Raw genomic sequence first — 14,593 nt, 5'->3', positions numbered from 1 at the left:
ACATTAAGCATTGAAAAGGTGTTCAAGTATAAGGTCTCTCTCTCTCTCTTGTGCTATGAACTTCATTATTTTGAATATCATATTGAATTTCTTTATATCAATGCTTGCAATTATTACGCTAATATTGTCACTAATTTTTGTAAATTGTAGATTAAGAAAAAAAATGTCAATGTTTAGCATGGAATGGTGCTCATTGGTAGTAACATGTGTCAAACATTAATACATGATTATGTACGATTGGTCCAAAATCATATAATACATATATAATTTTTCATAGGTAGTCACTAGTAGTGGGTGCATACAAAAATGTACGCATTATACCTTCTACCTAGCACATACTAAATTAGTTGGAGACCAAATCTTGCATGGATGTATGTCTAGGGTAGCCTAAGAGCTGTGCAAAGTTTCATGGACAACAGATAAGTCCACCGGCGTATTTGGTTAGTATGTTCGCCATTTTTCATACGTAGTCACTAGTAAGGAGTGAATGTAAAAAGGTATGCATTATACCTTCCACACGGCACATACGAAATCGATTGACAACCAAATCTTGCATGGATGTATGTCTAGGGTAGCCTAAGAGCCGTGCAAATTTTCATCCCCAACAGATAAGTCCACATGCATATTTGGTTAGTACGTGCACCATTTTAAATACGTAGTCATCACTAGTAGTGAGTGCATGCAAAAATGTACGCATTATACCTTCCACGTGGCACATACCAAATCATTTTGAGACCAAATCTTGCATGGATGTAGGTCTAGGGTAGCCTAAGAGCTTTACAAAGTTTCATTCCCAATAGATAAGTCCACATGCATATTTGGTTAGTACGTGTGCCATTTTTCATACGTAGTCACTAGTAGGGATTGTAAAAATGTATGCATTATACATTCCACATGGCACATACCAAATCAGTTGGAGACCAAATCTTGCATGGATGTAGATCTAGGGTAGCCTAAGAGCCGTGCAAAGTTTCATCCCCAACAAATAAGTCCACATGCGTATTTGGTTAGTACATGCACCATTTTTCATATGTAATCACTAGTAGGGAGTGCATGCAAAAATGTACGCATTATACCTTCCACGTGGCACATACCAAATCAGTTGGAGACCAAATCTTGCATGGATGTAGGTATAGGGTAGCCTAAGAGCTGTGCAAAGTTTCATCCCCAACAGATAAGTCCGCATGCATATTTGGTTAGTATGTGCGCCATTTTTCATACGTAGTCACTAGTAGGGATTGTAAAAATGTATGCATTATACCTTCCACGTGGCACATACCAAATCAATTGGAGACAAAATCTTGCATGGATGTAGGTCTAGGGTAGCCTAAGAGCCATGCAAAGTTTCATCCCCAACAGATTAGTCCACATGCGTATTTGGTTAGTACGTGCGCCATTTTTCATACGTAGTCACTAGTAGGGATTGTAAAAATGTACGCATTATACCTTCCACATGGCACATACCAAATCAAATGGAGACCAAATCTTGCATGGATGTAGTCTAGGGTAGCCTAAGAGCCATGCAAAGTTTCATCCCCAACAGACAAGTCCACATGCGTATTTGGTTAGTATGTGCGCCATTTTTCAAACGTAGTCACTAGTAGGGATTGTAAAAATGTACACATTATACCTTCCACATGGCACATACCAAATCAATTGGAGACCAAATCTTGCATGGATGTAGGTCTAGGGTAGCCTAAGAGCCGTGCAAAGTTTCATCCCCAACAGATAAGTCCACATGCGTATTTGGTTAGTACGTGCGCCATTTTTCATACGTAGTCACTAGTAGGGAGTGCATGCAAAAATGTACGCATTATACCTTCCACGTGGTACATACCAAATCATTTGGAGACCAAATCTTTCATGGATGTAGGTCTAGCACAGCCTTAGAGCTGTGCAAAGTTTCATCCCCAACAGATAAGTCCACATATGTATTTGGTTTATACGTGCGCCATTTTCCATACGTAGTCACTAGTAGGGAGTGCTTGCAAAAATGTACACATTATACCTTCCACTGGCACATATTGGAGACAAAATCTTGTATGGATGTAGGTCTAGGGTAGCCTAAGAACCGTGCAAAGTTTCATCCCCAATAGATAAGTCCACATGCGTATTTGGTTAGTATGTGCGCCATTTTTCATACATAGTAACTAGTAGGGATTGTAAAAATGTACGCATTATACCTTCCACATGGCACATACCAAGTCAATTGGAGACCAAATCTTGCGTGGATGTAGGGGTGTGCAAAGTTTCATCCCTAACAGATAAGCCCACATGCGTATTTGGTTAGTACATGCACCATTTTTAATACGTAGTCACTAGTAGGAATTGTAAAAATGTACGCATTATACCTTCCATGTGGCACATACCAAATCAGTTGGAGACCAAATCTTGAATGGATGTAGGTCTAAGGAGCCTAAGAGCAATGCAAAGTTTCATCCCCAACAGATAAGTCCACACGCATATTTGGTTAGTACGTGCGCCATTTTCCATACGTATTCACTAGTAGGGAGTGCATGCAAAAATGTATGCATTATACCTTCCACGTGGCACATACCAAATCAATTGGAGACCAAATCTTGCATGGATGTAGGTCTAAGGTAGCCTAAGATCGGTGCAAAGTTACATCCCCAACAGATAAGTCCACATGTGTATTTGGTTAGTACGTGTGCCATTTTCCATATGTAGTCACTAGTAGGGAGTGCATGCAAAAATGTACGCATTATACCTTGCACGTGGCAATACCAAATCAGTCGGAGACCAAATCTTGCATGGATGTAGGTCTATGGTAGCCCAAGAGCTGTGCAAAGTTTCATCCCCAACAGATAAGTCCACATGCATATTTGGTTAGTACTTGTGCCATTTTTTATACGGTCACTAGTAGGGAGTGCTTGCAAAAATGTATACATTATACCTTCCACATGGCACATACCAAATCAGTTGGAGACCAAATCTTGCATGGATGTATCTGCGTCTATCGAGCTGTCTCACACTGTGGTGGGGGATGCAGTCTCCTCGCTCTCTGGACTCTATGGCTTATAGGGTGCCGTCTCGTCTCTGTCAGTCTCCCCTGAGGAAAGCTATGATAGGTCGGACCTCAATAGAGTGTACTCTGGGAGCTCTCTGTTGCATGTAAGAGAGAGAGAGAGAGAGAGAGAGAGAGAGAGAGAGAGAGAGGGACAAGGTACACACAAAAAACGTTTCAAATACTTCCAAGTATCCAGAAAAAAGAAAGAAAGAAATTTTATCAAAGTCTTCGGAATACTGATGGGTCTATGAGACTATGAAAAACCAGATACAATGAGATGTGGTAGTGGAGCTACTAAATGAGCATCCACACCAATGCAAAATGCAAGAAAATGCAAAATGGCAGTACTAAGTCCTAAGTACAACATAGTCATATCCCAACTCAATCTCAACATCATCGTCGACATCATCATAACCATCATCATCATCATCATCATCATCATTGCCAGCAACAGGACATCAGGATGAATGGGGCTATGGAAGTGGAGGCATGAGGTCAGCAATAGAACGTTGTCGCCCCCTCAAGGGTGTAGTCCTGGTACGTGTCCTGGTCATAGCTCTGCGTCTAACCGAGGCCATTGTGACCCCTGTCGGTCGGGCTCTGACCTAAACAAGGAGGGGATGTCCCCAAGTATGATCTATGAGTCAACCCTCTATCTGAGCTGTCGGGTCACAAGCTCTGGGTCACGGTCATGTCAAGGTCTCACCTCGTGGGGGTCTATGTGATCTTACTGAAAGAACTCTTTGATAGAGCTCTGAAAGGTATTTGTCAAGGGAGAAGTCTGCTCTTGTCTCCATGCTCAGACTATCCTATCGTGGTGTTTGAGCACCTCATGAATGAAACCAGTCAAACATCGCTGGTCTAGGTAGGAGAGGAAATGGGCCAACATCCCATAACTATCTCTGAAGAGGTAGTAGAAATGCTCTCGGATCTCATAGTAAACAGGGCACCTGAAGTTGAAATTCTCCTCCGTCTCAACCTCCTGCATGTCACACAATGTGCATATGCACCTCTCCCTAGGTAACCGCTCTGCTCTGCCGCTCTCGATATGAAGTTTGTGTGAAGAGACTCGAAATTGCCCAAGGGAGATCCTCAGTGAGTGGGGTAGATGAATCTTTGTGTATCCTTGCGGATCAATGAAACTCTCCGCTGTGATATGTAAGAAGTGATCTCTGTAGAAGCCCAACTTCACTGGGAGATCACTTGGACCCCAACCAAGTTTGGAATGTGTGTAGCTGTAGTAGATCTTCACGGATAACCTGGTTGACCTCGTGTGATAGGAGAGAAGAGAAAGGAGCATCCATGCTGTATTGGAAAGGAGGTAGTCTGTCCATGTGGAGCCCTAGTCTTGCAAACCATCTCTCTGTTTGTGCATACCAGCACCTCTGATCTCCCCCTTCCATAAGTGCCATAGAAGAGGACAGTGCTAGCCATGGTATCCTGCTATGCCCAGATGTGTAATCCCCATACTCCCTAATTCGGTACAGATATGTAATGACCTCAAATACAGTATCTAGCTATAATGGGGTTGACCCAAACTCTACCTGAATGATCTGGTGAGGGACGGATGGCTTACCCTGGATCATCCGTGATAACATGAGAACCTGTAGCCGCTCCACCTTGGCCCACTCTGTATCCGACAAGTCTGGCCCCTAGCATGGACTACCATACATCCCTGTCGGGTGGAACAAGGAGTCAAAAGGCAACCCTTTGGTCCGTGGATCCTGAAAGTGAGAGTGGAAGCACTGTCTCTCTAGTCTAGCCAGAGACTTGAGAGAGTTGATAGAGTTGAGAGAAAGAAAGAAAGAAAGAAAGTTTATTAAAGTCTTCGAAAGACCGATGGGTCTATGAGACTGTGAAAAACCTGATACAATGAGCTGTGGTAGTGGAGCTACTAAACTAGCATCCACACCAATGTAGAATGCAAAAAAATGCAAAATGGCAGTACTAAGTCCTAAGTACAACATAGTCATATCTCAACTATATATATCAATCTCAGCATCATTGTCGGCATCATCATAACCATCATCAGTAGCAGGACATCAGGATGGATGAGGCTGTGGAAGTGAAGGCATGAGGTCAGCAATAGAGCGTTGTCGCCCCCTCAAGGGTGCAATCCTGGTACGTCTCTTGGTCGTAGCTCTGCATCTAACCAGGGCCACTGTGACCCCCATCGGTCGGGCTTCGACCCTAAACAAGGAGGGGATGTCCCCAAGTATGATCTGTGAGTCAACCCTTTGTTTGAGCTATCGGGTCATAGGCTCCGGGTCATGGTCATGTCGAGGTCTTGCCTTGTGGGGTCTATGTGATCTGGCTGAAAGAACTCCGTGATAGAGATCTGAGAGGTATCAGTCGAGGGAGAAGTTTGCTCTTGTCTCCGTGCTTGGAGTAGAGAGAAAGAGAGAAAGGGAGAGAGAGATGTAATAATGTCTGTGAGAGGCCTCGCGGGCCTCTTAGACAAATGCAAAGCCAAAAGGTAACTTATACAAGCCACTAACAGCTGAAGCAAAGGGCTCACTAAGGCCCTTGCTGGAAACTGAAAGCTAAAGTGCTAAGCTAGTGAACAAAGTAGTAGTAGTAGAGAGAGAGAGAGAGAGAGAGTTTTTTACTTCATAGGAACAATCCCAAGATGCACACAGTATGTGTATCCTTGTGGTCGAACACACACACACAACGACATGAACCAGAGCCTCAACCACCAAGACCCACGTGGGTTTTACAAAACTTGATGGGGAAGGATGGCTTATACACGATGAGAGAGAGAGAGTTTTTTACTTCGTAGGAACAATCCCAAGATGCACACAGTAGGCGTATCCGAAGTCGACCACAAGGATCAAACACACACACACAATGACATGAACCAGAGCCTCAACCACCAAGACCCACGTGGGTTTTACAAAACTTGATGGGGAAGAAGAGAGAGAGAGAGAGAGAGAGAGAGAGAGAGAGAAGCCTAAGAGTAGTGCAAAGTTTCATCCCCAATAGATAAGTCCACATGCGTATTTGGTTAGTACGTGTGCCATTTTCCATACGTAGTCACTAGTAGGGAGTGCTTGCAAAAATGTACGCATTATACCTTCCATGTGGCACATACCAAATCAGTTGGAGACCGAATCTTGCATGGATATAGGTCTAGGGTAGCCTAAGAGTCGTGCGAAGTTTCATCCCCAACAGATAAGTCCACATGCGTATTTGGTTAGTACATGCACCATTTTCCATACGTAGTCACTAGTAGGGAGTGCTTGCAAAAATGTACGCATTATACCTTTCACGTGGCACATACCAAATCATTTGGAGACCAAATCTTGCATGGATGTAGGTCTAGGGTAGCCTAAGAGCCGTGCAGAGTTTCATCCCCAATAGATAAGTCCACATGCATATTTGGTTAGTACATGCACTAATTTTCTTAGTCACATTTTTGAAATGTCCTAAATCACAAAACACAATTACAACATTACTACTAATAAACAATTTTTTGTTTTACAGAAACAACAAATCCCATTGAGAAGACAACGGACATCATGTATAAAATGATGTGCGTGAACGTGTATAAAACCATCATAGTGAAATACAAAATATGAGCATGAAAATTACAATGGTACGGTCACACATTGAGCCTATGCATATCGAATACAAAAATATGTAATCAACTGGTGATACCCAATAAAAATCTATCTGATCAACTGATGATCCCAAAACTATGATATGTAATGTGCTACTCCTCAGGATCGGCTCTCATGCCAATAGTTGCAAGTATGCTCTCGTGATCCTCCACTGCAAGGTGCCATCGTGGAGTGGACGTCGCCTTGCGAGTGCGAACATGACTCAAAGTAATCTTGATCGCAACAACAAGATGAGAATACATGTATGCCTCCTGATCCACCATGTACTCCTGGAACTCAATATAACGACCATGCCTCTGTATCTGCTAAAAATAGTGGCCACCTATGATTATGCTATGAGCATCAAAGTGCATCCCATGCCCATCCATTGTATCCTCATTTAGTACACTCTTTGCCATAGAGAATCGCAACAAGTAATAATCCACACCCTCCTCATTGCCCTCCGAAGCAATGACTGTGAAGATATTACCAATACGCAACATATCTGTAAGCTAGTCATAATCTCTAGAGGAACGAGAGAGGAACTGAGATCCGCATCCTGATCATCATGTACCTCCTCCCAAGGTTGGAAGGGAGAAAGCACTTGCCGTGCCCATGGATCGGCCCATGGTATCATGGAGCACCCTCCCCAATCATCATCAATGCATGCAGAGCAAAAACATGCAAACCATCAAGAAAAGATCACGGGGTGAGACTCACCTATGCTCCTGATGGAATGGAAATCAAGAGTGCCAAACACTAAACGACAATCAAAAGGCCTAGACCGATCAAGACTCCCAATGTCCATGCACCAAAAATACCGGCTCACCACCCTATCATCATGCGACTGAAACGAGGAGATAGCACAAGTGGATAAGTGTTGGCTGCACCATCGCACCACATCATGTGCATCCTTGAAGTGATCGGCACTATGACACAACTGGTATCGACGCAAAGCACGCTTCATGCAAGCACCTACACCATTGTGCTCTCCCTTACCGTGGCCTGTCTTGAAGTAGCTCTGTCTGATCAGAATGCCTGTCTCATGGTGCCATTTGTAGAACCACTAAAATTGTCTAGCAGATTTGAACTGACCAGCACAACTGTCGTCTGACCAGATCCAGCGCCACTGCCATGTGACACCATGATCCCTCAAGAAACTATCATGCAAAGTGAAGCAATGCTGCACAAAATGGGCATCATGCAATTGATCATCACTAATGTAGAAGTGATACTCTCGCATAATGACGCGTGAGTCCATGGTGCTATCAATGCCATCCACATGAGCCTGTGCATGATGATAGCTAATGTGCACAAATATAGCAACCTGCAATATGGCATTGAAAAAAAATATGACTATTGAAATAATTCAATATAATGAGGCCATAAAAAAACCAATAACTCAATCACACATCACATGTTCAGAAAAATAATACTCCGATTAGATCTCATGCTGTGGTGCAAAGGTATAATTCTCCGCAAAGTCCACCACTGAGACAACCACCCCTATAGGAAATGTCCTTAAACATGCACGAAACTGATGATCCTCCCACTTTGCACTGTGTGAGTGGTGTATGTAGTAGTACAACTTTCCTTAAAAACTATCAATGAATACAACACGTGGTGTCTCCTTCCCCACAAGCTGCAACCTCCTTGACTATGCACCACCATCTAATGTCAGGGTACTGTACTTAAAGTGCTGCCAACGAACCATCTTCATGTCACAAGTATCTAGTCCAACTCGTGGCACTCTAACAAAGTCACCACACAAAGTACACCTACCTTCCACACAATCAAGGGAGTGGAATAAAGCATCGCGATCTCGCGTACACAATATGGAATGAATGAAGTCACGAGGGCTAGTAGGAACCACTCCCCTATGACCATCAAGGGAACAGAATACGTCATACATCAATCCAAAATCCACATGGTATCAACAACAGCACGTGTCACGCTCCTGAGAGCATCGCACAAACCATGGCCTGCATCGCTCAAATGACCTCTGCCCAATCCTGAACTCCGGGTGTGCCTCTACAAACTAAGTATACAACTCACTCTGGGTACACTCCAAAAAACATGCACCATGCTCAATGTACACACCGCGTGACACCCTCTTCCGCAATGCCTTCTTGAACACCGAGGATGCTCTGCAATGCTCCTCCCAAAACTGTTGTATGAAGGACCTAGTGAAATCATCCAACAATTGATCGCTGCGAGGTGCACGGCCACTCGAAGCCCAAAGAGCATCAGTCTCATTATCCTCTAGACTCAGCTTCCTAATCATGCCTGCTTGCAATGTGCGTGGTGCAATCTGAAGAAGACGTGAAGCGGTATGCACATGGCCTATCATATGAGGTCTACTAATGGCAGCCACAATAGCATGACGTGCTACCAAGGCATCAATGGAGTTCCTATGCTTAATAGAAGCATAGGAACGTCGAACACTACTAAGGACCTCGCTACATACAACCCTATCTCTACGTGCACCAAGACCAGCAAGCCTCCTACACTCTACCAAGTCAAGGTGATCAATCAGGGACATGAGAAGAGTAGACTATGAAGCTGGCGTAAGGTCACTAAAAAAAGCTGGCGAATCAATGGAAGATGGTAGGGTGGAGGGGGGAAGGGAGGCGCCAAGGGGAAGGGGGGAAACGGGAGGGGGAGGGGGGAGGGTGGAGGGGGAAGAGGTAGAGGTGGAGGGCAAAATGTAGGTGGCTAGGGGAAGGGCGAAGGCTGGAGGTAGGGGAGCGGATGAGGATGTGGAGGGGGGGACAATGGAGGTGGGGGTGGGGGTGGGGGTGGGGGTGGAGGTGGAGGTGGGATGTAGAGGTGAGGTGGATCGGTGGTGGCAGTGTGAGCTCTAGCTCTAGAGGCTCTCTTGCGCTCGCGAGGCTTCTGCTTGCGCTCCTCGTTAATGAGATTTTGGGGGGGGTTCCTACATCTTTCACGTCTACTAGCTCTATGGCTTTGAGAACTTATTCTCAATGAAAGTAGGATGGAAGGTGTGACAAAGTGATGGGGAGGCAAGAATGGCTAAGAATGGGTGAAATGAACCAAAACGTGGTGTCTTATAGAGAGCCTGAACTCATCCACTAGATTGCTCTTGATTATTATTGGTGGAGAAGGTGCTAAGATTGAAAATAATTGGCTACTAAAATTCCGTTTGATTTTGTTTGAAACTAATTTTTGTGGTCTACTCAAATAAGTTGATTTTAATCATATTATATATACATGGAATCCAATGTTAATTTTGGATATTTACATCGTTTGATTTTATTTCAGTTTAATATTCACATAACATATGTGCATATCTTGATTAATATATTTTCGTTAATGCAATTTGAGAATAACCTATGTGATAAACCATGATAATTTGATTATTTTGCCACTTCCAAATATCTCCAAATACCTCGATCGTGGTCATAAACCATGACAATTTGATTATTTTGCCACTTTTGGATACCTCCAAATACCTCGATCGTGGTCATAAACCATGACAATTTGATTATTTTGCCACTTCCAAATACCTCGATCGTGGTATTCTATGCCTCATGCACTCAAATCACATGCATGTTTAACTTACATGCAGATCATGGTCATAAACCTCAATCGTGGTATTCTATGCCTCACGCACTCAAATCACATGCATGTATAACTTACCATGCATGTTGATGATGTGGCTCACCATCATCATGATGTGTATACATGTGGCTGATGTGGCACCATGCATGGTGATGATGTGGCAATATGGTGTGGAATATATGAGTCTCTTCCATGATGTGGAAATGTGATGTGGCATGATGAGTTGGCATTCATGAGGTGGTAGATTGACATTGCAAATTGAGGTGGAGGGATTGGTGGTGGCAATGTTGACGAGGTATGCCAAGGTGGCAAGGTGTGATGACATGGCTCCAAGAGTTCCTATGATGTGGAATGATGAGATGGCACATGTGGCTGATGTGGCAGCACGTGTGGCAATCTAAGGTGACATGGCAAGGAGTGATGTCACATCTCCTTGATGACATGGCACCATGCGGTCTAACAACGTGTCTAACAACGTGGCATGGTGGCAAGGCAAAAATAGATGACTCAGCCTTCCACATGGGCAGCATGCACACTCCAAAGGCTTGCCACTAGGGTCGGTGATGCTCCTAGCCTACCTCACCAAGCCTAATACCAAGCCTACCTTGTCTTTGTATTAGGCTTGTGTGGCCCTTTTTCCCCCACAAAAGGGAGATTTCACTCTTGGAGGCCATATTGTACGTTTCCCTACTCAAATTTAACCAAAATTTTTTCCTCTTATTCATCATGCAGAGAACTAAAAATATTGACATTTTTGAAACGTTTTGTCATGTTTGAGAATTACTAGATTTATTTTTAATATTATTTATTGATCCTCTAAGGAGTAAAAGTAAAAATTAAACTTCAATCTTCCTAAATCTAACCGTTGGATTTGGGATTTGATGATTGAACCACACACCCTTATGTGCTACTAACCTTCCACCGAATTGGATTTGCTTAATTATTCAAAATACTAAAAAAATGTGATGTGCTACTAAAATGCATGTATTTTATGACTTTATTTATTATAAATAATTATTTATAATTAGATAAGCCATTCAAATAATTACCAATAAATCAAGTTAAGCTCTACATAATGTAAAGAGACTACCTACAAAGTTTCAATAACATTTGATCTAAAATGAGTGAAAAATTTAGAATTTAATATGACACTCTCTGTTCGTGACAAAGGTGTGATCGCCCTGGAACCATGCCGTGTGACACAAAGAAATTTTTTGTGTGTGCATTGAATTTTCGATCAGACTATACCATTGTGTGCAGAATAGCATGTGTGATGTTGTTCTGAAGACTTCAAAGACTAGATCCATAGGGAAGTAGGTGAGATTTGCATTTTTGTGTGCTAAAAAGCTTGTTTTTCCACCTCCTAAGGATTGGGGAGTGAACAAAAAGTGGGCACCCTTAGCTTGCTACTTCCCTAGCTTGCTTTTTGCCTTCAACTCAATCTTGTGCTCCACAAGAGAGACTGGTCAAACCTGTGAATAGCTTGTTGCAAAGAGACATGGAAAATCATCTAACATATCCAAGTACTGGAGCTTCTCACTACCTAATAGAGAATCACCAAGAAGCTCTTCATTGTGTTGGCGTCGTTTAGTGTGCTCCACATCCTCCACATGAAGTGTCTCTACAGGATCTTCTTGCACCACCACCTTGTTCCTTCCTGACTCATCCCGATCAGCACCAAGACAAAGACCAAAGGCCACTCCTTCCACCTCACTCTCTGAGCTGGACTCCTCGGAGCTACACCCTATCTCTTCTTCTTCATCGATTAAGTCAAAGCTCTAACTGTGTGATGTTGAAGGCTCCTCCTTGACAACTTCCTTTTTGCACCTTTTGATGTTGTAGTGCACCCTTTTATCATTTCCCTGCAAAATCAATTCTCCAGTATCCCACTTTTGAATAGCCTTCACCTTGCGTAGCCAAGGCCTTCCCAAAATCAATGAATAGGCATGTGCATCTGGCTTAGTAGGGATCACCTGAAAAGTAGTCGGCACAGAAATTCCACATACATCCACTTCTAGATCTTCACAACTCCCAAGGTCTTTACCCTAGTGTTGTCATCAAATTTGATGCGATAAAGAGAGGTAGTACTAGAGTATTTTAAATCAGCATCTATCATGGTCTTCTCACTCATGACATTAATCGATGCACCTCCATCAATGTACACATTAGAAATCACTTGGCCATTAATGATCACATCAACCACAGGTACATCATCACCAACATCTATATCTACCTTTTGAACAATAGGAATGGCACTTTTCTTCTTTTTCTTCTTTGACACTCTTGTCCTTGTTGCTAGCTTTCCCCATTCTTTCCGTAGTTTTGGAGACAAAGCAAGTAATTGACCAAAGGTGATATGAGCTTCCTTTTCTTTAAGGTCAGACAACAAGTCATAGCTTCCAATGCCTTGTCCTAAAGGAAAGTCTGACTAACTAATTCTCCTTCTAGATGCCTTCTTTTTCTTACTACGGTGTTCCTCTTCCTGATGTTCCTCATCTACTTCTTCTTTTGCTTTACCATGCCAATCTAGGACACTCGAGACAATAGTGACCTTTTTCATTACATTCATAGCAAGTGACCCCACTCTTATCTCAAGGCCTATCCTCACTCTTTGGTGCTCTAGGTTGTCGTGAACTAACCAAATGCAATTTCAAATCAGCAAAGTCTTCCATAAATTGGGAGATATTATGATCTAACTCAAAGGAGTGCCCATTACCTCCACCTTAGGAGTTGAAGCTGTTGAAGACACAAAAGAGGATTCAATCTTTAGAGAAGCTTCTTTCTTGGTCGCAATGAGAAGTGCCTCCATGTATGTTATTGGATCTTTACTCATTACTTTTGAGCAAAGACAAGGCTCCAAAGCCATAACAAATTTGCTCATCTTTAAGTGCTCCATCCCTGAGAGACTTTGAGGGGCCGATGATGCAGATGCCACAGCTTGCAAAGCTGCCCTTTCATACTTTGTCTATAAAATTTCATATCGGATTGCCAATGCAAAGACCATCTCACCCTCTCCTTGATAGAACCGGTCCAACTACAACATCAAAGCATTTGGTGACTCCACTACCCCAAATCTCTACTTCATTGCTACCACCACTTGGTCCCAGTCCTCCTTGGTAGAGTCTGACAAGGCCTCATGCCAACTCAAGGCTACACCTTTAAGAAAATTAGGCAAAATCTCCGTCCGATCCTTCATGGACCATCCAGAAAGCCGGCATCCTCGAACAAAATCCCGAATATAAGACTCTGGGTCTTCCCCTTGGGTCCCTCAAAACACTGGAATCTTCACCATGATGAAACACAAAAAGGAAACACCAAGATCCAACTAATATCACAAATAAGATCCAAACAAGATCCCACAAAGCCTTAGTATACCAAGACCAACTTATTATGCATAACCACTTGTTGAAAACCCTCCACAATGTGATCCTCAACAAAATCTTCAAAAATAAGTGACCAACCAGCACCATGAAAACATTGTGTATACATGCATTCAAGAATCGCCCTTCTCACAATTGGAAGTGCACATAACAGCTTCAAGATATTGTACTCTTCATCATTTTCATAGCAAAAGAAGTTGAAAGCATTGAGAATCACCACTCCATTATTATAGTCAAAAACTACCCAAAGACTCAACTCTTCTTCACACCAAGCTACTAGTGCATGAAACAACCCCCAGTCTATCATTGTGCTTGCTGCTGGCATTCTCTATTCACCAACATATTCAAGAGTGCAAACATAAAGGATATGATCATAATGACCATGCGAATAGCTTGAGCATCACCTTCACAATCTTCTAGTTCTCTTAAACGGTCTGCAATCTCTTCTAATAGAGTTCTTCTAGGCATCACATCAGAAAACACTTGCCTATACTAGGCATAACATGCAATCAAGTACACCGGAGACCATTTAGTAAGGTGGGATGAATCCAATACCAAACGTACTCGATGTCTCCACCAAAAAGATATGACATGAAGTTGGGGGTAATAAACTTCACACACCTCTTCACTTCCTACTGCTTTTGAACTGAGTGACAAAGATATTTATCATTAAGAAAGGGACATTAAAAAGAAGCTTTTATGCCAAGATACCACACCATACTTTCCTCATATGAGAATGAAGATGGTAACATCCCAAGTGATGTTATACTCAAGCATAGGGAGAAGGAAAGGATCAGCAGAGGCCATAATCTTAGCAAGCCAATAGAGATGCGCCTTCAGATGGGCTTCGCACTGATATATGTTTTGTAAGAAATAGAGAAGTGGCCAGAAAGTTGTGGGTAGTTTCCTAGACGGGGGTAAAAACTATCATGAAAACAAACTGTCAGATACCGAGACTCATAACTTTTTACAATAGTGTTTGATTCAAGGTCTAATCACAT

General features: G+C 42.8%; 1 pseudogene; it reads right to left on the bottom strand.

Annotated features, from left to right (window-relative positions):
* Positions 1 to 14,593, bottom strand: part of LOC147892810 (uncharacterized) — an 82,884-nt pseudogene that overhangs the window by 13,594 nt on the left and 54,697 nt on the right.

Source organism: Dipteris shenzhenensis, chromosome 16, assembly GCF_047967505.1.
Source record: "Dipteris shenzhenensis isolate YYH24624 ecotype China chromosome 16, Dip_SZ_1.0, whole genome shotgun sequence".
Taxonomy (NCBI): Eukaryota; Viridiplantae; Streptophyta; class Polypodiopsida; order Gleicheniales; family Dipteridaceae; genus Dipteris; species Dipteris shenzhenensis.
Note: the sequence above shows the minus strand (reverse complement) of the source record. Positions and strands in the feature narration are given on the sequence as shown.